Source organism: Peromyscus eremicus, chromosome 12, assembly GCF_949786415.1.
Source record: "Peromyscus eremicus chromosome 12, PerEre_H2_v1, whole genome shotgun sequence".
NCBI lineage: Eukaryota > Metazoa > Chordata > Mammalia > Rodentia > Cricetidae > Peromyscus > Peromyscus eremicus.
In genome coordinates this window covers 49,430,724-49,456,899 of record NC_081428.1, presented here as the reverse complement: position 1 = coordinate 49,456,899, position 26,176 = coordinate 49,430,724, and the positions used below count along the sequence as shown (strand labels likewise).

At 39.7% G+C, this 26,176-nt stretch overlaps 1 pseudogene; it reads right to left on the bottom strand.

Moving 5' to 3' along the window:
• The window catches only part of LOC131922237 (OX-2 membrane glycoprotein-like), a 36,565-nt pseudogene extending 10,923 nt beyond the window's left edge, over positions 1-25,642 (bottom strand).
• Positions 25,643-26,176: the final 534 nt, after the last annotated feature.

Here is a 26,176-nt window from a genome sequence, read left to right as displayed (position 1 = left end):
AAGGGATTTGGAAAATAAAGCCAAACTTTAGACTGGGAATGTTTTTTTAACGCTTGTCAAAAGGAAGATGGAAAACAGTTAATAGGTAAGCCAGGATCTCTACCATTCCCACAGAATATCTAAGGGTCTGATGAAGATTGGAAATGACAGTCTTATACTGCTGGAAATGGAAGCTCAAAACACATTAATGATGAAAATGGTAACAAAAAGACTATGGAAAGTGGTTGATGTGAAATAGTGTAATAAAAGCTACTTCAATACCAAGAGACCTAATTAGTTTCAGCCCATTAGTTAATAGCCCAAGCTTCCCTTTGTAGTTATTAAGAAAATATGAAGAAATTACTTTTTAAAAACTTTTTAAAATATCAAAGATTTCCCAAATCAAAAAGAGTTCATAGGGCTTAGACATAGTAAGAGAAAGTATCTAAGTGACAAGCTTGACATTTAAAAACATGTTTCACCAAACAAAAGTACCAGTTATTAAATTTATAGTAAAAACTGAACTGTTTGAGGGGCATAACCTGTGTCCCCATACCCCCACCCATTGCAGCCCCAGTTGCGGGCCAGCATGTAAATCTCCTGCAAGCAGACCTGACCACCAACCCCCTTCAGACCCTGTAATCTACAAGCCCCACTCCATCCCCCAAACACACCCATCCCCCCAGACTGCAGCTGCTCCCTGAAACATAGACTCCACCAGCTCTGATTGGACCAAGAGGTAGGTGAGTGCTCTCCAAGTCAGTTACCCCAGGCTCTAGGCCTTAGGCCCAGTGGCATAACCCATGCCCCCATACTTCCACAAACTGCAGTACCAGTTGCAGGCAAGAATGCTGCAGTTAGGCCTAACCACCTCTTCCATAAGACCCTGTAATGTAAAAGCCCCACTCCATCCCCCAAACCCACCCATGCCCCAAGACCACAACAGCTTCCTGAGACAGACTCTGCCAGCTCCAATTGGACCAAGAATCCCAGTTGCAGGCCGGCAGGCAAGACTGCTGCAGGCAGATCTGATTATCACCACCCCCATCAGACCCAATAATCTAAAAGCCCCACTCTGTCCCCCAAACCCACCTATCTCCTAAGACCTCAGCTGCTCCCTGAGACACAGATTCCACCAGCTCCAACTGGACCAAGAGTGCCGATTGGACAAAGAGCAGCTCCCTGAGACACAGACACTGTTTGCACCAATTGGAGAAAGAGATAGGGGGATGCCAATGCAAGAATACATTCAAAAACATAAAGAGCAATATGGCACCACCAGAACCTAGTTATTCTGCTACAACAAGACCCAAACATCCTAACATAGAAGAAACAGAAGAAAACAATCATAAAAAAGACTTTATGAAGATAATAGAGGCCTTTAAAGAGGAAATGAAAATTTCCTTAAAGAAATCAAGGAAAAGACAAACAAAAAAATCGGAAGAAATCAATAAATCCCTTTTTAAGAAAAAGTCAAGAAAACCAAGAAAAAGCAATCCAGCAGGTGAAGGAAACAGTTCAAGACTTGAAAATTGAAATAGAGGCAATAAAGAAGACACAAACTGAGGGATTGCAGGAAATAGAAAATTTGAGTAAACAAACAGAAACTAAGATGCAAGCATAACCAACAGAATGCAAGAGATGGAAGACAGAATCTCTGACATTGAAGGTACAATTGAGGAAATAGATTTGCCAATCAAAGAAAACATTAAAGCCAACAAAGCCATAACACAAAACATCCAAGAAATCTGGGACACCATGAAAAGACCAAACCTAAGAATAATAGGAACAGAAGAAGGAGAAGAATACCAGCTCAAAGGCACAGAAAATATATTCAACAAAATCATGGAAGAAAACTTTCCCAAACTAAAGAAGGAAATGCCTATGAAGATACAACAAGCTTACAGAACACCAAATAGACTGTACACACACACACACACACACACACACACACACACACACACACACACACACAAAGTCCCCTTGCTACATAATAATCAAACCACTAAGCATACAGAATGAAGAAAGAATCTTAAGAACTGCAAAGGAAAAAGGCCAAGTAATACATAAAGGCAGACCCATCAGAATAACATTTGACTTCTCAATGGAGACTCTGAAAGCCAGAAGGTATTGGGTAGATGTCATGCAGACACTAAGAGACCATGGATGCCAGCCCTGACTATTATACCCAGCAAAACTCTCAATCACCTTAGACAGAGTAAACAAGACATTTCATGACAAAACCAGATTTAAACAATACTTATTCACAAATCCAGCCCTACAGAAAGCACTAGAAGGAAAAATCCAACCTAACAAAATTAGAAGCACCCAGAAGAACACAGGCAATACATAATCTCACACCAACAAATCCAAAAGAAGAAAGACACATATACTACCACCCAAAAGAACAAGAATTAATAATCACTAGTCATTAATATCCCTTAGTATCAGTGAACTAAACTCACCTATAAAAAGACACAGTCTAACAGAATAGATATGAAAACAGGATCCATCCTTCTACTGCATACAAGAAACACACCTCAACTTCAAAGACAGACATTACCTCAGAGTAAAAGGTCAAAAAAGACTTTCCAATCAAATGGACTTAAGAAGCAAGCTGGTGTAGCTATCCTAATATTTAACAAAATAGACTTCAAACTAAAATTAATCAAAAGAGAAAGAACATTACACATTCATCACAAGAAAAATCTATCAAGATGAAGTCTCAATTCTGAGCATTTATGCCCCAAATACAAGGGCATTCACATATGTATAAGAAACATTTCTAAAGCTTAAGTCACACAAACCCCACACACTAATATTGGGAAACTTGAACACCCCAATCTCATCAATGAACAGGTCTGCCAAACAGAAACTTAACAGACAAATAAGGGATCTAACAGATGTTATGACTCAAATGGACATAATAGATATCTACAGATCATTCCACCCTAACACATAACAATACAACTTCTCAGCACTTCATGGAACCTTCCCTAAAATTGACCACATACTTGGTCACAAAGCAAATCTCAGCAGTTACAAAAAATTGGAATAACCTCCTGTATTTTATCAGACCATCCATGGCTTAAAGTTATAATTCAGCAACAACACAAATACAGATAGCCTACAAACTCATGGAATCTGAATAATGCTCAACTGAATCACCACTGGGTCAAGGAAGAAATAAAGAGAGAAGTGAAAGACTTTCTAGACTTCAATGAAAATGAATGTACAACACCCAAACTTATGGGACTCTATGAAAGCAGTACTAAGAGGAACGTTCATAACTCTAAATGCCTACACAAAGAGGTTGGAGAAATCTCACACTAGCAACTTAACAGCACACCCAGGATGAGTAAATGCCAGGAAGTAATCAAACTGAGGCTGAAATCAATAAAATAGAAACCAAGGGAACAGGACAAAAAAAAATCAATGAAAAAGAATTGGCTACTTGAGAAAATCAACAAGATAGACAAACCCTTATCCACACTAATCAAAATGCAGAGAGAATATCCAAATAAACAAAATCAGAAAGGAAAAGGGAGTCATAAACAACAGACAATGAGGAAATCCAGAGAGTCATCAGGTCACAATTCAAAAACCTATACTCCATAAAACTGGAAAATCTAAAAGATATCGACAATTTTCTGGATAGGTACCACATACACAAATTAAATCAAGACCAGATAAACAATTTAAATAGACCTATAACTCCTATGGAAATAGGAGTCCTTAAAAGTCTCCCAACCAAAAGACCTCACATTGTTCTACACAACAGAAAGAGAAGGAACACTGACAAACTCTTTCTATCGGGCAACAGTTACCTTGATACCCAAACCACACAAAGATGCAACAACAAAAGAGAATTACAGATTAATCTTCCTCATGAACATTGATGCAAAAATAGTCAATAAAATACTGGCAAACTGAATCCAAGAACACATAAAAAAATCATCCACCATGATCAAGTAGACTTCATCCCAGAGATGCAGAGTTGGTTCAACATACAAAAATCTGTCAATATAATCTATCATATAAAGAAACTGAAAGAAAAAAAACCACATGATCAACTCATTAGATGCTGAAAAAGCCTTTGACAAAATCCAACACTCCTTCATGATAAAGGTGATAGAGAGATCAGGAATACAAGGAACATACATAAACATAATAAAGGCAATTTATGGCAAACCAATAGCCAGCATCAAATTAAAAAAATCAGGAACAAGACAAGGCTGTCCACTCTCCCTATATCTATCCAATATAGTACTTGAAGTTCTAGCTAGAGCAATAAGACAACAAAAGGAGATCAAGTGGATTCAAATTGGAAAGGAAGAAGTCAAATTTTGCTATTTGCAGATGATATGATAGTATACAGAAGTGATCCCAAAAATTCTTCCAGTGAACTCCTACAGATGATAAACACCTTCAGTAATGTGGCAGGATACAGGATTAACTAAAAAAATCAGTAGTCCTCCTATACACAAATGATAAATGGGCTGAGAAAGAAACCAGAGAAACACCACCCTTTACAGTAGCCACAAATAATATAAAATACCTTGGGGGTAACTCTAACCAAGCAAGTGAAAGGCCTGTATGACAAGAACTTTAAGTCTCTGAAGAAAGAAATTGAAGATATCAGAAAATGGAAAGAGCTCCCCTGCTCATGGATAGGTAGAACCAACATAATAAAAATGGCAATCTTACCAAAAGCAATCTACAAATTCAATGCAATCCTCATCAAAATACCAACACAATTCTTCACAGACCTCAGAAGAACAATACTCAACGTCATATGGAAAAACAAAAAACCTAGGATAGCTAAAGTAATCCTTTACAATAAAGCAGATTATGGAGGCATTACCATTTCTAACTTCAAGCTCTACTATAGACCTATAGTAATAAAAATAGCTTGGTATTGGCATAAAAACCAGCATGTGAACCAATGGAATTGAATTGAAAACCCTGACATTAATCCACACACCTATGAACACTTGATTTTTGACAAAGAAGCCAAAAGTGTACATAAGAAAAAAGAAAGCATCTTCAAAAAAGTTTGCTGGCATAACTGGATGCCAACATGTAGAAGATTGCAAATAGATCCATATCTATCGCCATGTACAAAACTCAAGTCTAAGTGGATCAGAGACTTCAACATAAATCCAGCTACACTAAACCTGATAGAAGAGAAAGTGAAGGTAGCCTAGAATGCATTGGCACAGGAGACCACTTCCTAAATATAACACCAGTAGCACAGACACTGAGAGCAACAATTAATAAATGGGACCTTCTGAAACTGAGAAGCTTCTGTAAGGCAAAGGACACAGTCAATAAGACAAAACAACAGCCTACAGAATAGGAAAAGATCTTCACCAACCCCAATCTGACACAGGGCTGTGTAACATGAATCTTAAAAGGTCTTATTAATAAGAAACCTGGAGCCAGATATTGGTGTGAAAACTGAGAGATCAGAGGAATAGAACAAGCCAAGCCACAAATTCTTACCACTAGGAAATCCTCAGCTCAAGAGAGCTACTTCCTGTATACTCATGCCTATATACCTTTGTGTGCCATCTTATTTCCTCTCTCTGCCCAGCTCTATCACTTTCTGTTTATCTGTACAGACCTCCAGACCTCTATGGTTAACTAGTGCTGGGATTAAAGGCATGTGTCACCATGTCAAGCTCTGTCCTCAGTGTGGCCTTGAACTCACAGAGATCCATATGAATCTCTGCCTCGTGAATGCTAGGATTAAAGATGTGTGCTACCACTGCCTGACTCTATGTTTAATATAGTGGCTGGCTTTTTCCTTTGATCCCCAGGCAAGCTTTATTTGTTAGAGCACAAATAAAATATCACCACAGGGCTGGTCTCCAAAATATGTAAAGAACTCAAGAAACCAGACATCAAGATATCAAATGATCCAAAATAGGCTGCAGATCTTAACAGAATTCTCAACTGAAGAATCTCAAATGGACGAAAGACATTTAAAGAATTGCTCAACATCCTTAGTCATCAGGGAAGGGCAAATCAAAATGACTCTGACATACCATCTTACACCTGTCAGAATGACTAAGATCAAAAACACTGATGACAGCTTATATTGGAGAGGATGTGGAACAAGGAGAACATTCCTCCACTGTTGGTGGCAGTGCAAACTTGTATAGCCACTTTGGAAATCATTATGGTGACTTCTCTGAAAATTGGTAATCAATCTACCTTAAGACCCAATGATATCACTCTTGCTCATATACTCAAGGAATGCTCAATCATACCACAAGAACACTTGTTCAACTATGTTCATAACACTACTATTCATAATAGTCAAAACCTGGAAATAATCTAGATGCCCCTCAACTGAGGAATAGATAAAGAAAATGTGGTACACACACACAATGGAGTATTACTCAGCTGTAAAAACAATGACATCATGGAATTTGCTTGCAAATGGATGGAACTAGAAAATATCTTCCTAAGTGAGATAACTCAGACTCAGAAAGACAAACATGGTATGTACTCACTCATAACTGGATAGATACTAGATATAAAGCAAAGGATAATCAGATAACAACTCACAGGTCAGAGAAGCTAAGAAAAAAGAAGGACCCTAAGAGGGTCACATAGATCACCTTGGGAAGGAGAAAAAATTAGATCTTCATAAGAGGGGGGCAATAGAGGGGAGGGATGGAGGATGAGAACATGAGGTAACAGGATGGTCAAGCTGGGGAAGGGATGGAGTGGGAGAGCAAGGAAAGAGATATCTTTTTTTTGGATTCTTTTTTATTATTTTATTTTACAATACCATTCAGTTCTACATATCAGCCACGGATTCCCTTGTTCTCCCCCTTCCAGCACCCCTCCCCTTCCCCCCAGTAGACCCCCCATTCCCACCTCCCCAGGGCAAAGCCTCTACCAAGGACTGAGATCAACCTGGTAGACTCAGTCCAGATAGGGCCAGTCCCCTCCTCCCAGGCCGAGCCAAGGGACCCTGCATAAGCCTCAGGTTTCAAACAGCCAACTCATGCAATGAGCACAGGACCCAGTCTTACTGCCTGGATGCCTCCCAAACAGATCAAGCCAATCAACTGTCTCACCCACTCAGAGGGCCTGATTCAGTTGGGGGCCCCTCAGCCATTGGTTCATAGTTCATGTGTTTCCATTCATTTGGCTATTTGTCCCTGTGCTTTATCCAACCTTGGTCTCAACAATTCTTGCTCATATAAACCCTCCTCTTTCTCGCTAATTGGACTCCCGGAACTCCACCGGGGGCCTAGTCGAGGATCTCTGCTTCCAGATCCCTCAGTCATTGGATGGGGTTTCTAGCACGACAATTAGGGTATTTGGCCATCTCATCACCAGAGTAGGTCAGTTCGAGCTGTCTCTCGACCATTGCCAGCAGTCTATTGTGGGGGTATCTTTGTGAATTTCTGTGGGCCTCTCTAGCACTTTGCTTCTTCCTATTCTCATGTGGTCTTCATTTACCATGGTCTCCTATTCCTTGTTCTCCCTCTCTGTTGTTGATCCAGCTGGGATCTTCTGCTCCCCCAAGCTCTCTTTCCCTCGACCCTCGCCCTTCATTACCCCCACTCATGTCCAGGCTGTTCATGTAGATCTCATTCCATTTCTCCGTCATTGGGTGATCTCTGTGTCTTTCTTGGGGTCCTGTTTTCCAGGTAGCCTCCCTGGTGATGTGAGTAGCAGTCCAGTCATCCTTGTTCCACATCTAGTATCCTCCTATAAGTGAGTACATACCATGTTTGTCTTTCTGAGTCTCGGTTACCTCACTCAGGATGATTTTTTCTAGATCCATCCATTTGCTTGCAAACCTCATGATGTCATTGTTTTTCTCTGCTGAGTAGTATTCCATTGTGTATGTACCACATTTCATTTATCCATTCTTCAGTTGAAGGGCATCTAGGTTGTTTCCAGGTTCTGGCTATTACAAACAATGCTAATATGAACATAGCTGAGCAAGTGCTCTTGTGGTATGATTGGGCATTCCTTGGGTATATGCCCAAGAGTGGTATAGCTGGATCTTGGGGGGGATTGATTCCCAATTTTCTAAGAAAGCGCCATATTGATTTCCAAAGTGGTTGTACAAGCTTGCATTCCCACCAGCAGTGGAGGAGAGTTCCCCTAGCTCCACGTTCTCTCCAGCATAAGGTGTCTTCAGTGTTTTTGATCTTAGCCATTCTGACAGGCGTAAGGTGGTATCTCAGAGTCGTTTTGATTTGCATTTCCCTGATAATTAGGGATGTTGAGCAATTCCTTAAATGTCTTTCAGCCATTTGAGTTTCCTCTGTTGAGAATTCTCTGTTTAGTTCTATAGCCCATTTCTTAATTGGACTGTTGGACATTTTGATGTCTAATTTCTTGAGTTCCTTTTATATTCTGGATATCAGTCCTCTGTCAGATGTGGGGTTGGTGAAGACCTTTTTCCATTCTGTAGACTGTCGCTTTGCTTTGTTGACTGTGTCCTTTGCTCTACAAAAACTTCTCAGTTTCAAGAGGTCCCATTGATTGATTGTTTCTCTCAGTGTCTGGGCTACTGGTGTTATATTTAGGAAGTGATTTCCTATGCCAATGCGTTCAAGACTACTTCCTACTTTCTTTTCTATCAGGTTCAGGGTAGCTGGATTTATGTTGAGGTCCTTGATCCACTTGGACTTAAGTTTTGTTCACGGTGATAGATATGGATCTATTTGCAGCCTTCTACATGTTGATATCCGGTTATGCCAGCACCATTTGTTGAAGATGCTTTCCTTTTTCCATTGTACACTTTTGGCTTCTTTGTCAAAAATTATACGTTCATAGGTGTGTGGATTAATGTCAGGGTCTTCTATTCGATTCCATTGGTCCACATGTCGGTTTTTATGCCAGTACCAAGCTGTTTTTATTACTGTAGCTCTATAGTAGAGCTTGAAGTCAGGGATCATGATGCCTCCAGAGGTTGTGTTATTGTACAGGATTCTTTTGGCTATCCTGGGTTTTTTGTTTTTCCATATGAAGTTGAGTATTATTCTTTCCAGGTCTGTGAAGAATTGTGTTGGTATTTTGATGGGGATTGCATTGAATCTGTAGATTGCTTTTGGTAAGATTGCCATTTTTACTATGTTTGTCCTGCCTATCCATGAGCAAGGGAGATCTTTCCATTTTCTGATATCTTCTTCAATTTCTTTTTTCAGGGACTTAAAGTTCTTGTCATATAGGTCTTTTACTTGCTTGGTTAGTGTTACCCCAAGGTATTTTATGTCATTTGTGGCTATTATAAAGGGTAATGTATCTCTGATTTCCTTCTCTGCCTCTTTGTCAATTGTATATAGGAGGGCTACTGATTTTTTTGAGTTGATCTTGTATCCTGCTATGTTGCTGAAGGTGTTTATAAGCTGTATCTGTTCCTTGGTTGAATCTTTGGGGTCACTCAAGTGTACTATCATGTCATCTGCAAATAGGGAAAGCTTGACTTCTTCCTTTCCAATTTGTATCCCCTTAATCTCCTTATGTTGTCTTATTGATCTAGCTAGAACTTCAAGTACTATATTGAATAAGTATGGGGAGAGCAGGCAGCCTTCTCTCGTTCCTGATTTTAGTGGAATTGCTTTGAGTTTCTCTTCATTCAATGTGATGTTGGCTGTTGGCTTGCTGTAAATTGCCTTTATTATGTTTAGGTATGTTCCCTGTATTCCTGATTGCTCCAAGACCTTTATCATGAAGGGGTGTTGGATTTTGTCAAATGCCTTTTCAGCATCTAGTGAGATGATCATGTGGTTTTTTTCTTTGAGTTTGTTTATATGGTGTTTTACATTGATGGACTTTCATATGTTGAACCACCCTTGCATCCTTGGGATGAAGCGTACTTGATCATGGTGGATAACTGTTTTGATGTGTTCTTGGAGTCTGTTTGCCAGTATTATATTGAGTATTTTTGCATCAATGTTCATGAGGGAGATCGGTCTGTAGTTCTCTTTCTTTGTTGTATCCTTGTTTGGTTTAGGAATCAGGGTAATTGTAGCCTCATAGAAGGAGTTTGGTAATGTTCCTTCTGTTTCTATTGTGTAGAACAATTTAGAGAGTATTGGTATTAACTCTTGTTTGAAGATCTGGTACAATTCTGCGCTGAAACCATCTGGTCCTGGGCTTTTTTTTTTTTTTGCTTGGGAGACTTTTAATGACTGTTTCTATTTCCTTAGGGGTTATTGGACTATTTAAATAGTTTACCTGGTCTTGATTTAACTTAGGTATGTGGTATCTATCCAGAAAATTATCCATTTCTTTTAGATTTTCCAGTTTTGTGGAGTAGAGGTTTTTGAAGTATGACCTGATGATTCTCTGGATTTCCTCAATGTCTGTTATGTCTCCCTTTTCATTTCTAATTTTGTTGATTTGGATGCTCTCTCTCTGTCTTTTGGTTAGTTTGGATAAGGGCTTGTCTATCTTGTTGATTTTCTCAAAGAACCAACTCTTTGTTTCATTAATTTTTTTGTATTGTTCTCTTTGTTTCTATTTTATTGATTTCAGCTCTCGCTTTGATAATTTCCTGGCATCTATTCTTCCTGGGAGACTTTGCTTCTTCTTGTTCTAGAGCTTTCAGGTGTTCAGTTAAGTCACTAGTATGAGATTTCTCCAACTTCTTTATGTGGGCATTTAGTGCTATGAATTTCTCTCCTAGCACTGCTTTCATAGTGTCCCACATGTTTGGGTATGTGGTGTCTTCATTTTCGTTGATCTCTAGGAAGTCTTTAATTTCTTTCTTTCTTTCTTCCTTAACCCATTGGTGATTCAGTTGAGCATTACTCAGTTTCTATGAGATTGTAGGTTTTCTGTAGTTTTTGTTGTTGTTGAAATCTAACTTTAAACCATGGTGGTTTGATAGAACACAGGAGGTTATTCCAATTGTTTTGTATCTGTTGAGATTTGCTTTGTGGCCAAGTATGTGGTTGATTTTAGAGAAGGTTCCATGGGGTGCTGAGAAGAAGATATATTCTTTTTTGTTAGGATGGAATGTTCTGTAGATATCGATTAAGTCCATTTGAGTCGTGACATCAGTTAAGTCCTTTATTTCTCTGTTAAATTTCAATTTGGGAGATCTGTCCAGTGGTAAAAGTGGGGTGTTGAAGTCTCCCACTATTAATGTGTGGGGTTTTATATGTGGTTTAAGCTTTGGTAATGTTGCTTTTACATATGTGGATGCCCTTGTGTTTGGGGCATAAATGTTGAGAATTGAAACTTCATCTTGGTGGATGTTTCCTGTGATGAATATGTAATGCCCTTCTTGATCTCTTTTGATTGATTTTAGTTTGATGTCTATTTTGCTGGATATCAGGATGCCTACACCCACTTGTTTCTTAAGACCGTTTGATTGGAAAGTCTTTTCCCAGCCTTTTATTCTTAGGTAGTGACTATCTTTGAATTTGAGATGTGTTTCTTGTATGCAGCAGAAAGATGGGTCCTGTTTTCATATCCATTCTGTAAGCCGATGTCTTTTTATAGGTGAATTAATTCCATTGATATTAAGGGATATTAATGACCAGTGATTGTTCATTCCTGTTATTTTTTGGTGGTAGTGTGTGTGTACTTCTCTTCTTTGGGGTTTACTGCTGTGGCTTTATCTATTGCCTGTGTTTTCGAGAGTGTATCTGACTTCCTTAGGTTGGAATTTTCCTTCTAGTGCTTTCTGTAGGGCTGGGTTTGTGGATAAATATTGTTTAAATCTGGCTTTGTCATGGAATGTCTTGTTCACTCCATCTATGATGATTGAAAGTTTTGCTGGGTATATTAGTCTAGGCTGGCATCCATGGTCTCTTAGTGTCTGCATTACATCTGTCCAGGACCTTCTGGCTTTCAAAGTCTCCATTGAGAAATCGGGTGTTATTCTGATGGGTTTGCCTTTATAAGTCACTTGGCCTTTTTCCTTAGCTGCCCTTAATATTCTTTCTTTATTCTGTACATTTAGTTGTTTAATTATTATGTGGTGAGGGGACTTTTTTGAGGGGGTCTATTCTGTTTGGTGTTCTATAGGCTTCTTGTATCTTCATAGGCATTTCCTTCTTTAAGTTGGGAAAGTTTTCTTCAATGATCTTATTGAATATATTTTCTGTGCCTTTGAGTTGGTATTCTTCTCCTTCCTCTATCCCTATTATTCGTAGGTTTGGTCTTTTCATGGTGTCCCAAATTTTTGGACATTTTGGTTCATGACTTTGTTGGCTTTAGTGTTTTCTTTGACTGATGAATCTATTTCATCTACCATATCTTCAATGCCAGAGATCCTCTCTTCCATCTCTTGCATTCTGTTGGTTATACTTGCATCTGAACTTCCCGATCGTTTACTCAGATTTTCTATTTCCAGCATTCCCTCTCTTTGTCTTCTTCATTTTTTCTATTTCCCTGTTCAGATCTTGGACTGTTTCCTTCATTTGTTTCATTGCTTTTTCATGATTTTCTTTCAGTGCTTTATTGTTTTCTTCCAGGACTTTATTGTTTTCTTCTACTTTATTTGTCCTTTCCTCTAGTTTTTTTTTTTTATAGCATTCTTCCCATTTTTTATCTTTTCCTTTATATAAGCCTCTACCTTCTTCATGATGTTATTCATAAGGCTGTTTTCTTCTGCTTCTTCCAATTTTTGATGTTCAGGTCTAGATGTTGGAGGAGGGCTAGGTCTGGTGATGCTGTATTGCTCTTCATTTTGTTGTATGTACTTCTGCCTTGACATCTGCCCATCTCCTTGTTGTTCGTTCTTGGTCTTATCAACGCACTTGGTCCAGACAGAGCTGACAGATTCAGGAAGTCTCTCTCTGTTGTCCAGATGGGAACTCTCTTGTCCAAATGGGAACTCTGGGGCAGGATGGGAGCTCTTGTCCAGACGGGAAGTCCGGGGCAGGATGGGAGCTCTTATCCAGACAGGAAGTCCAGGGCAGGATGGGCGCTCTTGTCCAGAAGGGAAGTCCGGGGCAGGATGGGAGCTCTTGTCCAGAAGGGAAGTCCAGGGCAGGATGGGAGCTGGAGGCCGGTCTCTAAGTCTCAGGAAGTGGCTGGGGTCTCGGGCAGATGGGTGTGGTGGCAGGGCGTGGAGATTGCAGGGTCTGCCAGGGGTCTTGTAGAAGGGAGCCTGCCCAGTGGCCAGAACCTGGGGCCACGTTGGGCAGGTCTTCCCTGGAGTGGCTGGTGCCCAGGGATGGGATCTAGGCTGAGCCCAGACACTCACCTCTTGTCCAGAAGGGAAGTCTGGGGGCAGGATGGGAGCTGGGGGCCAGCCTCTAAGTCTCAGGAAGAGGCTTGGGGCTCGGGTGGATGGGCGTGGGGGCAGGGCATGGAGACTGCAGGGTCTGCCAGGGGTCTTGGAGAAGGGGAGCCTTCCCGGTAGGGCTAGAAAGGAACGTACCCGGTGGCCAGAACCTGGGGCCACGTTGGGCAGGTCTTCCCCGGGAGTGGCTGGTGCCCAGGGATGGGATCTAGGCTGAGCCCGGACACTCACCTCTTGTCCAGAAGGGAAGTCCAGGGCAGGATGGGAGCTGGGGCTCAGTCTCTAAGTCTCAGGAAGTGGCTGGGGTCTCGGGCGGATGGGCATAGGGGCAGGACTCTGGTCCAGAAGGGAAGTCCAGGGCAGGATGGGGGAAAGAGATATCTTGATAGAAGGAGACATTATAGGATAAGGAAGAAATCTAGTGCTAGGAAAATTACCAGGAACCCACAAGGATGACCCCAAATTAGACTACTAGCAAAAGTGGAGAGGTTGCCAGAACTGGCCTACCCTGGTAATCAGGTTGGTGAATACCCTAATTGCCATCATAGAGCCTTCATCCAGTAACTGATGAAAGCAGATGCAGAGATCCATAGCCAAGTACCAGGCTGAGCTCCAGGAGTCCAGTCAAAAAGAGGAAAGGATTATATAAGCAAGGGGGGTGGTCAAGATCATGATGGGGAAATCTACAGAGACAACTGAATCAAGCTCATAGGAACTCAGAAACTTTAGACCAACAGCTGTGGAACCTGCATGGGACCAGACTAGACCCTCTGCATACAGGAGACATTTATGTAGCTTGGTCTGTTTGAGGGGCCCCTGGCAGCGGGATCAGGATATATCCCAGGTGCATAAGCTGGCTTTGTGGATCTCATTACCTATGGTTGGACACTTTTCTCAGCCTTGATGCAAGAGGGAGGGGCTTGTTCCTGCCTCAACTGAATCTACCAGGCTTTGCTGACTCCCCACTGAAGGCCGTCCCCTTTTGGAGGAGGGGATGAGGGGGATGGGAAGACTGGAGGGGGGAGCAGTGGGAAGAGGGATGAGATGGGAATTTGTGGTTGGTATGTAAAATGAATAAATTTTTTTTTAATTAAAAAAACTGAGCTGTTGAAAGCTGAGCAGATGGTAGCAATCAAGCACAGTAATAAAAAAAAGTTGAGGTAAATATTTGCAAGGGCAAAGAGCTGTGTATCTACCTCAGGTTTAAATCTCCATAGTTACCCTCCAGGAGATAAGAGTAAAAAGCACGAAGAGCTCTAGCTTTTTTCAGACGGGGCATATTTTAAACTGTTTTTATTCTTTCCATTTTTTCCAGTGCTAGAGATCAAACTCAGAGCCTTCTCCATGGCAAGCAAACACTCTACCACTGAGCAATTAGCCCCAGCCCTTTCCTGTGTATTTTAACTGGATTAAGGAAACTGTGCCTATCATAACACTGAGCACAGTAAAAGTAAATATCCTTTGGGGGAAGATATAAGACCATTCACTACAAAGACCATATGTGCAATTTCACTCATATGAAATATACACATGAGACATACATTAGTTTCTTAGCTTCCTTGAAGTGGGGAATGAGGACTTAATAGTTATGGTTAAAAAGTATGGAGTGCTAAAATGAGATACTGATAACTCATACCCATTACTACGGTTAGTATGATCATTTTGAAAATAGAATAACAAGTATTGGCAGGATTCAGACAAAAACCAGTTTTACATGGCTACTGGGAACTTAAAATAGTTTGACTACTGCCAGCTCTCGAAAACACGAAAAATTTAATCTATTATATAACCCCAAATTCAGTTCTGGGTGTATTATTACCAGGGAACTGAAGTATATGCTTATGTAAAACCTTGTACACAAATGCTTGAAGATTTATTTACAGCAGCCATAATTATAAATAATCCAAACATCTATGAACTGAATCAAAGATAAATGAGGTGTGGTGTATCTAAACTATAGAATATTTCTTACTCATATAAAAATTGAAGTGTTGATACATGTTACCACATGGATGAACCTTTAAAAACTCTGCTACATGAAAGAAGTTACAGCCAAATAGAAACATGTATATTATTGCATTTACATGAAGTAACCACAGTAGATGAATCCAGCATCATAAAAATAAGTTGGTGACTACCAGGCGGTGGGAAGGCCACTCACATCAGTTACTGGAAATGTTGCCACTGCTAGAAGGTGTTTGATTTCTTCAGGGAGTGGTGGGGATGTTCTGTAACTAGACATCAGTGATTGTTGCAAAGTACTTAGAAAATACCAACAACCTTCAAATTATACACTATAATAGGGTAAATCCTATCTTAATTAAAAACAAAGTGTCAAGGGAAAAGACGTCTATGGGTCTTTTCAGTGAAAAACTCATAAAGACATTCTATGATGGACTTATTGATGACTGTAAATTTTGTAAATATATTAAATGTGATTGACTTGAATATATATATATATATATATATATATATATATATATATATATTGAGTTAGTTATACATTATATAAGTGACATGTGTGGTAGTTTGAAAGAAAATGGCCCCCAAAGGGAGTGGCACTATCAGGCGGTGTGGCCTTGATGGAGGAAGTGTGTCACTGTGGGGTGGGCTATGAGGTCTCCTTTTCTAAATCTTCACTTTCTGTTGCCTGCAAGTCAAGATGTAGGACTCTCAGCTCCTGCTCCAGCACCATGTCTGCTTGCATGCCATCATGCCCAGCCTTGATGATAATGGACTAAACCTCTGAAAACCTAAGCCACCCAATTAAATGTTTTTCTTTATAAGAGTTGCATGGCCATCGTGTTTCTTCACAATAGAAACCCTAACAAAGACAAAAGTTGGTACCAGGAACTGGAGTATTGCTGTGATAGGCCTGACCATGTTTTGTTTGAAGGAATATGGACTGTGGGACTATGGATTAGAAAAGCCACATGGTTCTGGCTTTGGAGTCAAGGATAGAAGAAAGGAGTTATGGAGTCTCCCTTCTCAACTAAGGAAAGCTGTTGAGGCCAGGTATGTGTCAGGAGTGTCTTTGAATAGAGGCATATAGAGGCCATTGCACGAAGCTGTGAAGGTGAAGCTTAGATTGTGTTGGAGACCCCAAGATGTTAGAGATGTCAGAGTCATGGGATACCTGTCAAGGAAGGCTGTCAACAGCGAGTGGAACCAGCCCAAGAGAAAAGAGTGTGTTGCTGTCAACAAAACTGAAACAAGTTGGAGATCTAAAGAGCATTTTGACATCAGACATGGAGATGCAGGGTTTGGAGTTTGTGCAGCTGGTTTTCAGGTCTTGCTTTGGTCCAATATTTCCTCACTATGCTCCTTTTCCCTGTGTTTTGGATGGTAATATATATTCTGTGGCATTGTATGTTGGAAGTATGTGGTCTGCTTTTTTATTTTGAATTTATAGGCGATTACAGTTAAGAGACTGCATGAGTCTCAGAAGAGACTTCGGAATTAGAAACAAGTTTGGGACTGTTATAGACTATGGGGACATTTGAAGTTAGACAATGCATTTCTATATTAAGTTATGGCTACAAACTTATGGGGGTCAGGGAGTGAAATGTGGTGGTTTGAATAGGTGTGGCCCCCATAGACTCATGTGTTCGTATGCTTGGCCCATAGTAAGTGGTACTATTAGAGGGTGTAGCCTTATTGGAGGAAATGTGTCATTGTGGGGGCAGGTCCCATATGCTCAATACACCTAGTGTGACACAGTCTCCTGCTGCCTGCAGATGAAGATATAGAACTCTCAGTTACCTCTCCAGCACTATGTCTGCCTGCATTCTACTGTGTTTCCCACCATGAGGATAATGGACTGAACCTCTGGACTATAAGCAAGCCCCAATTAAATATTTTCCTTTATAAAAGTTGCTGTGATCATGGTGTCTCTTCACAGCAATAGAAACCAAAACTAAGACACATATATTAGTTTTTCTTGAGATTAGATTTATTATTAGTTTATATGTATGTGTAGTTTGTCTGAACATGTATTTGTACACTATATGTGTATAGTGCCCACAGAAGCCAAAAGATGGCATCAGATCCCCTAGAATTGGAATTGCAGAGAGTTCTTAGCTGCCATATAGATTCTAGGACTCCATTCCCATCCTCTGGAAGGGCAGCCAATTCACAGAACCACTGAGTCATCTTTGTAGCCCTCCAGTAACAAATTTGAAAAGTCCTCAATGTCTTTAGTCATCAGGGAAATGCAAATTAAAACTACTTTGAGACACCACTTCACCCCAGTCAGAGAACTATTAAGAAGAAAAAGAACAACAGCTGTTGAGGATGTGGGGGAAAGAGGAATGCTTACTCACTTGCTAATGGGGTTGCAAATTAATACAGATATTGTGGACACTGGTTTGGAGGCACCACAAATATTTAAAAAGATAATTACCAAATGATTCAGCTATATACTTCCAAAGGACTCCAGATTCTACCATAGAAGCACTTGAACATCCATGCATATTGCTACTACATTCATATCCTAGCTGTCCATCAACAGATGAATGACTAATAAAAATGTGGTTATACACACAAGGTAATAATATTCAGTCGTAAATAAAAGTGAAATTTGTAAAAAAAAAAAAAAAAGATGGGTCTGGAAAGCAAGGTGAAACCAAATTCAGAATAACAAAACCTACATGTTCTGCCTCATATATAGATTGTAGCCTCTCTCTCTCTCTCTCTCTCTCCTCTCTCTCTCTCTCTCTCTCTCTCTCCTCTCTCTCTCTCTCTCTCTGTGTGTGTGTGTGTGTGTGTGTGTGTGTGTGTGTGTGTGTGTGTGTAAACAAGACTAAGTGTGGGTAAAGTAAAAAAAAAAAACTGCAAAAGGAGACCGAGAGAGAGTAACAGTATTTGGTAATAAGCTAGGATCAGGGTGTGGACACAGGACACATGAGTCATGGAAGAGGGAAAATCAACCAGGAGTGGGAGGCTCTAAGGCAGGAGGGATGGCGTGACAAGGGCATGGGGAAAGTGGGAGGAAGGGAAACCACAAAAATTCACTCTTGAATTTTTGAAATGTTTGAAAATGTATTATATTATCTAGCACATTATATGCTGATTTAAAAATTAAATTGAAAAATGAAGAAAAGTCAATGGCTTATCACCAAATTGATGCAAAGAACAAAAACTACCTAACATGAATTAAAGTGTTATGGAAATGTTCCTTAAGACATAATGACAGTATGAGACAAAAAAAATTGAAATGTCTATCTGCAAGCCTCAACTAAAGGAAAATGAAAGAGAATTCTCTCTGTAGGAGAAAAATTCATCAGAAAAGTATAAACGACAAGAAATAGGAAGTAAGACAAAGGGAATCCGTAAGAAAGGGAATCTATACCCTCTGCCACAGCAGGAAAGTTAGGGTGGAGAGTGTCAGCATTGTTGGACTTTGTTGTTGCTGTTTGTTTTCTCAAGACAGGGTACCACTGTATAGTGCTAGCTGTCCTGGAACTCTTTATATAGACCAGGCTGGCCCAAAATTCACAGAGATTTTGTGTGCCTCTGCTTCCTAAGTGCTGGAATTAAAGACATGGGACACTACACTTGGTTTCATTGTTCGATTTCTTAATCATGCATGTACCTTATATTGGTTTACTTCTTCAAAAATAGCTGATTTATACAAATATTTCTTATAGCAGATTGTGGTGATATTTTATTTGTGCACCCCAATAAAGATTGTCTGGGGATCAGAGGAAAAAGCCAGCCACTATATAAAACATAGAGGTTAGGCAGTGGTAACAAACACCTTTAACCCTAGCATTTGGAAAGCAGAGATCCATCCAGATCTCTGTGAGTTCAAGGCCACACTGGGAACATAGCCAGGCATGGTGGCACATGCCTTTAATCCCAGCACTAGTTTACCATAGAGGTCTGGAGGTCTGTACAGACAGACAGGAAGTGATAGAGCTGGGCAGAAAGAGGAAATGATTTAGCTGGGTGGAGAGAGGAAGTGATATGGCAGGGCACACAAAGGTGTATAGCTGTGAGTATACAGGATGTAGCTCTCTCTTGGGCTGAGGATTTCCTAGCAGTAAGAACATGGCTGGCTTCTTTCTGCTTCTCTGATCTTTCAGCTTTCTCCCCAATATCTGGCACTGTTTTTTTTTTAATTAATAAGACCATTTAGCGATACATCTTACAGTAGATTTTTTTTAAGAAGATTGTCGTGAGCTATTGCAAGCCATGATGCAAGTACAGCTAACAGCAACTGATAATTCAGATGTCAACCCACTAGAGGAATGATTCTTTGATGGGTAACACAGTCAAGCAAGGTTTAGGGACCACTGACTCTGAAAACTGTTGCTTCCATCTGTGGTTTCACTTCTGCAAAAACAGCTCTGGTATCTCCCCATTACCATGCATTTTCATATGCTATGTATATATAATCTCATAATTGCATCTCAGTCTTATGGGCACATATATTTGTGGCTGGTCAAGAAGATGACTTCTTATTGAGCTGTATAATTTTGATGTATAAATATATACTAGAATATGCTTCATAACTAGATCTATTGTTCCACATGGACTGTAAGACACTTAGAAGCCTGTTCTGTATAATTAGCTAAGCTGACAGGGCATATTGGTCAGATGTAGTGTCTCTGTGGATAGATCACTAGTTGGACTTTTACAGATTATATCAAGGAAAAAAATTTCAAAATGTCTGGGTTGTTGAATCGCAGTCCTTCAGAGACAAAAGTGACCTGAATTGCTTGCCAGCTTCCCATACTAGGTCCTGCTGATAACAGGACCAGTAGCTTTCCCTACTAAACTTTTAGAAGTTAACATTCTATACAAACTTCTAACCTCAGTTTATGATATAAAACTTAAACTAACTGTTTAATATTTAGGTCCCAAATAACAAATAGTCAACTAAGCAAGTCCAGAGAGAAATAGTTTTATGTCTAGCTAACTGTAGAAGCCACTGCCTGGGAAAATGTCAAGCACCATGTTCCAGAGTATACATTGCCATGGTAAATGTATCATCTCTCAGGGAATATACTATGACCTTGAGACGTAACCTTGTAATTATTGCAAAGAGTGTCCTGCTAAAAACGTGTATGTTGCAATGTAGAGAAGGGGACTAGGAATTAGAGTTGAGAAGAATTAGAACTGGAGTACTAGTTGATAATTCAGAAATTAGAGACAAGTAGGAGTTAGAAATTAGAAAAAAATTAGAGCTGTAAAGAATTAGAGCTGAAAAAGAATAAAAGAAAATGACCCTCAGATTGTGTGTGAATTTATTACAGATAAGAAACTTTTCTAAGCCCCGCTGCTCTGAAGGCATTCTTTTAGCTACCCTGGGAAGAGGTCTGAGAGCTGGACATCCTTTAAAAGGTAAATGTCTATTTTCTCTCTTTCTCTCACATCTATATACATGTGTGTAGTATGTCTGTGCATATATACATCCATGTCTCTGTGTGTGTGTGTGTGCGTGTGTGTGTGTGTGTGCGTGTGTGTGTGTGTGTGTGTGTGTGTGTGTGTGTGTGTGTGAGAGAGAGAGAGAGAGAGAGAGAGAGAGAGAGAGAGAGAGAGAGAGAGAGAGAGAATATATGTGCTATGGAAGCCAGAGATCAATAAGAAGTGCTGTCCGATTTGTGGCACTCCCGGGTTGCTCTTGGCTGGCTGGCCAGTGAGTCCCAGGGATTTGGCTTCCTTGTCTCTCCAGCACTGTGATCACAAGGACACACAGCCATGCCTGGCTTTTTATGGTGGTGTTGTGCTAAAACTTGAGTTTCCATGGTCTCATGGCAAGCATTTTACAGACTAAGCTGTTTTCCCAGTTTCAGCTGTCCCCTTTGATCCGCGGTCACTTCTACTTACCTTCTTGATTTACCGGCAGAGGAACTATCTTCTCTTCGTTTCTTAGAGGGTGAGTCATGGATACAACTAGGTCTCGAAGATTCAAGGATCTCACAGTTTTCAAAGAGACGTTGTGTATTTTAGTGACGGTCACTGTGGTATTTGGGTTCTTAGTAAAGTATTCTTCTTGTGTGGGCACTAGGGCTTGTGAAGGGTAAATGGAGATGCCAGGAGCAGGCTTTCCCACAGCTGAACAATGGAGGTTGAGGAGATCTTCAGAGCCAGGAACAGGATAGAGTTCAATTGATAATTCAGATACAGCTGAGGCAGAGAGGAAAACAAAACAATGGTATGTCCTACCAAATCCTCTGCTGTTAAAGAATGGTGTTTTCCCAGTTTTCATATGACACATTAATGCTGAAAACATATCCCTCTTGAATGCCTCCCCTTACATGTCATTAAACTTCCAATACCTCTTCCTCTGTTCACTGACTGCTGTCTCAACTTCCATGCATCTATACATTATATTACACACCCCCACCACTTCACAGCAGCACAATAAGGAACTCTGGTATTCTCACTACTACTGGGACATATTGGTTATTTGAGGATTGGGGGACCCTAATTCCCTCAGGCTTCACCTTTCTTTTCTCTTCCCTGATATCTCTTCTCTCATATCCTCTCTGTGCTTTAGTAACAAAATTCTAATGCTCTTCCTGGGTTTTTTCCACTTAATGGAAACCAGTGCAGTGTAATGTAAAGAAGTGATATGAGGTGGGAGAAGATTCTGCCTCAGCACACAATCTCCATTGGCCTCCATCATTTTCTCCTCTAAGTAACTTGGTCTCATCAACATCAGTTTTTCAACAACTAACTTCCTTTCTCTGGACAATGTCCTTAAACACTGTAACTCAACACTGTCTACCCCCATTGCAGGATCCTAGAGAAAGGATTATATACTTAGAATGTTCAGGCAGGTTTGCTCTCCATGGCTGCCATGTGGAAAGGTGTTGAACAGACACTTGTAACAGGCTTCATCTTCAAATGTTACTCCTTGGATAGTTATGAAGGAAGCATTGGGTTCCAGGATCTTGCAGTGCAGCCTGTTTACATATGGGGGAAGAATATTTTCTCCATATTTATGGCTGTAAGTGCCGATATTTTGAAGCAAAGAGCCTTGAATTTTCTGCCAGGTGATTTGCTCAACATTTGCCAGACTTGTCAAGTTGCAGAAGATGGTCACGTTTCTTCCTAGGACAGCTGTCTCATAATTGTTATGCTTTATCCTCTGTGAAGACTCTGAAAATGAGGTTTGTTGTTAAGAGATATATACTTCCATACTTCTACAGACTATTCAAGTAGCTCTTGTCTACCCGCCTTATGATTACCATTGTGTTGCCTCTTCTGCTCAATAAAAAAAATGAGGCATGGGTGATGACACACTCCAGACTGAGGAAGGAGGTTTGTGCATCCCAGACCAACCTATGATACATAGTTGAGACGATGTCTCAATAAAGAGGAAAAATTCTAGAGATTCTATGTACATTAACAGTGGTAGAATGATACACATTGAATGTGCAGGGCCTGGCACATTCAAGGCCCTGTATTGGACTCTCAGAGGTAGAAGAGAGAAAGACAGAGACAGACAGACAAACAGACAGACAAACGCAGAGACACAGAGACAGAGACAAAGAGAAGAAAGAGAACTACAATATGTTCTTCCACTTTGAATATCTAGTTTCTAAAATGGTTTCTTACACATATTACTTAATACATACTTACTAATGGTAAAAATTAAGAATTATAAATTAAATATAAGGCAATATATGCATATGTATATATACTTATCATACATATATATGACTAAGCCTGTATCATATTACTAATGTATGTATGTACATATGTACCATAAAGTATGTATTATTCCACACCTGGCTGGACTGTTCATGTACTTACTTAAAGTGGTCAACTTGTTCATTAAGAAAATACAGGTTAAACTGAGGACTACATGTGCACCAGATGTCTAAAATAGAAGGCAAATGATGTCAAGTCTAAGACTGTGCAGAAACAACATATCTCATATTCACTGCTGAAGGCAGTGTAAATTCTGCTGGGTACGTAGTGGAAACCCTTGGTGTTATCACTGAACATAGCATTCTCTACAAGAAGTAAATCTGCTCGTAATATAAACCTCATAGAAGTGCATGAATATATTCTCCAAAAACACAAATAAAGATATTCATATGAACATTATTTGTCATGATCAAAACAAAATTGCCAATTAAGAATATATTTTGAACCATATTGCAGTGAATGGGCCCATACTTATGGGTATAAGGACAGGACACATTGGACTCAGTAGGTTATTCTTTTAAAGGGACATGAAACTGGAGTGGAAAAGTGAAGGTGGATCTGAGAGGAATTTGAGTATTGGGGGCTAAATATGATCAAAATGCATTATGTGAAATTCTCAAATAAATAATAAAATTTGTTAAAAAAGAATAGATTGCACAAATTATAGTACTACACAAAGAAACTCATTCAAAATGAGATTTAATAAACTACATTTCATCTAATATTGTGGATAAATCCTACCAATATATTTAAAGAACCAGAAAAAAATAAATAGATGCTAAATAGACATGTATTATTTTTAAAGTTATCAACAGGTAAAATAAACCCATAATGTCAAGAGCTAGGATAAGGACAGTGTGGGAGTTTGAATAAAAATGGCCACCATGGGCTCATATATTTGAACATTTGGTCCCCAGGGAGTCAGATTACTTAGAGAAATTAGGAGGTGTGGCATTAAGGAGTAGGTGTGGCCTTGTTGGAGTAAGTGTGTCACTGAAGGTGCTGTTTGAGCTATCAAAAGTTCAAGGCAGGCCCAGCGTCTGTCTCTTCCTGCTGCCTGTGGATCTGGATGTAGACTCTCAGCTACCATGTCTGTTGCATGCTACCATGCTCCCTGCCATGAAGATAATGGACTAAACCTCTGAAACTGTAAGCAAGCCCCCAATTAAATGCTTCCTTTTATAAGAATTGCCTTGGTCATGGTGTCTCTTCATAACAATAGAACAATGACTAAGACAGAAGTAGGTACCAGGGACCAGGGATGAGGATAATGTTGTAACAGGACGTGTTGTAGAATGTTATTTTAAGGCGTGTGAAGCTGTGTTACTGTACCTGTCTAAAACACCTGATGGTCTATTAAAGAACTAAATGGCCAATAGCAAGGCAGGAGAAAGGATAGGCAGGGCTGACAGGTAGAGAGAATATATAAAAGGAGAAATATGGGGGGAAAAAAGAAGTAGCCAGAGGAGGAGGAGGACTCAGAAATAGGCTTAACATTACCTGACTCACAGGGATGAATAAAATGAGAATATGAGGTCACCTGACAATTAAAAATCACCGCAAACATTTTAGTTTCCACAGGTAATGTGGTCTTCGCCTTCAGAGAATAATTGAACGATACGCCTGAAAACCAAAACTGGCAACACAAAAAAAGTAACAATGAAGCTGTCCATCACTGATTGCATAACAGTATCTGTATTGCTTTGCTTCATCATTTTCTCCAAGGTTCTCTTCTCCTTTATAGTCTGTATTTCATGACAGAAGTCTTCCTCGTTATGCATTTTGTTTATTTCTGTATTATTCTTCCCAGGATCCGCTCATGCTAAGCAGAAGCTTTATCATCAAAACTAAGCCCCTCTTTTGAGTTTAACATGTTCATTGTTGTTTCCTCTTTTGAATTCTAGTTTTTAGACTTATTCTATATATTTATCTAGGCTGGTCACTGCACATATATGCCCTTGAGTGCAGGGAACCCCAAAGGGTAGAAGAGGATTTGGAGCTGGATTTACAGGTGTTTGTGAGCCTCCTGGTGTAGGTGCTGGGAACATAATTGGGTCTCTTAACTCTTAACCACCAAGCCACCTCTCTAGATGCCTCTTCCAATTTTTTAAAGGACATTAGTTATTGCCTTAACTTGAGGAAAACTGATGGAATAAATGTCTGTCATTCAGTCGTTCAGGATGAGCAGAAAATAATAAATCAATATTTGTTGCACTCTTGGATTAGCTTTTAGTGATAGAGAAATCCATAAAACAAATTATGTATAGGCTTGCCCACATAATAAAAAAGTCTTAATGACCATTAAGAGCCTCACAAGAAGCCCATCTTAACATTAAATGGTATGTATGCTGTTTGACTGTGAGCACAGGCATAATTCAAAGAAACAGACAGATGTTGTGAGGAGATTCTTTGCACCTAGTAGGTCCACTATATCTTTATAGTTATATAAAACAGACGTGTAGGAAACTATGTAGTTTGAGCAAGTTGCACATACCTCAGAAGCTGTTTGCCTGCCTTTATTCTTTCATTTCTCCCATTTTTATAGTCATTGTTTCAAATATGATCACATTAAATGATTTGCTACCTGAGTGATTATATAGGTGTATGATTAATACACAGAACCTAGCATACATTCTTTTTTACCTACTGGGGTAAAAGTAAATGGCCTCTGTCCTGGTGTTTATTTGTCATTGACTTCCAGCTAAACATGTATTAAAAAATAGTGTTACCTGATTCTTGTGTTCAGATATGAAGCATTAAGAGATGGAGAAGGCAATGGAGTAAAAAGTTCATTTTATCTGTGGGCAAAAAGTCTTCACTGTCAAAATATCTTCTTTTCTAGCTGAACTTCCAAATGAGACTGAAATTCACTTTTTTTTGTGCCTCATCATGTGATGGGAACAGGGTTTTTATTAACAGGTGAATTCAAGGACAGATTGGCCTTCATTGGCTTATTCACAACATCTATCTGACTGGATATAGATAGATATGGATGTAGATATAGATAGAAATACAGATATAGATATAGATACAGATATAGATGAAATACATATAGAAACAGACACACATATTAGATAGTATAGATATAGATGATGTAGCTATAGATATATATCATATACATATACATTGTATTCATCTGCATATATATACATAAAATTCTCCTACCACTCAGATGCCTGGACACAAATTATGTATAGGGAGGTATTCAGTGTTATCCTGCTGGGAAAGGTTTAAATAAGATACTTTCATATACATTTTAAGCATGAGAGTTAAGCAAAAGACACTCCCCAG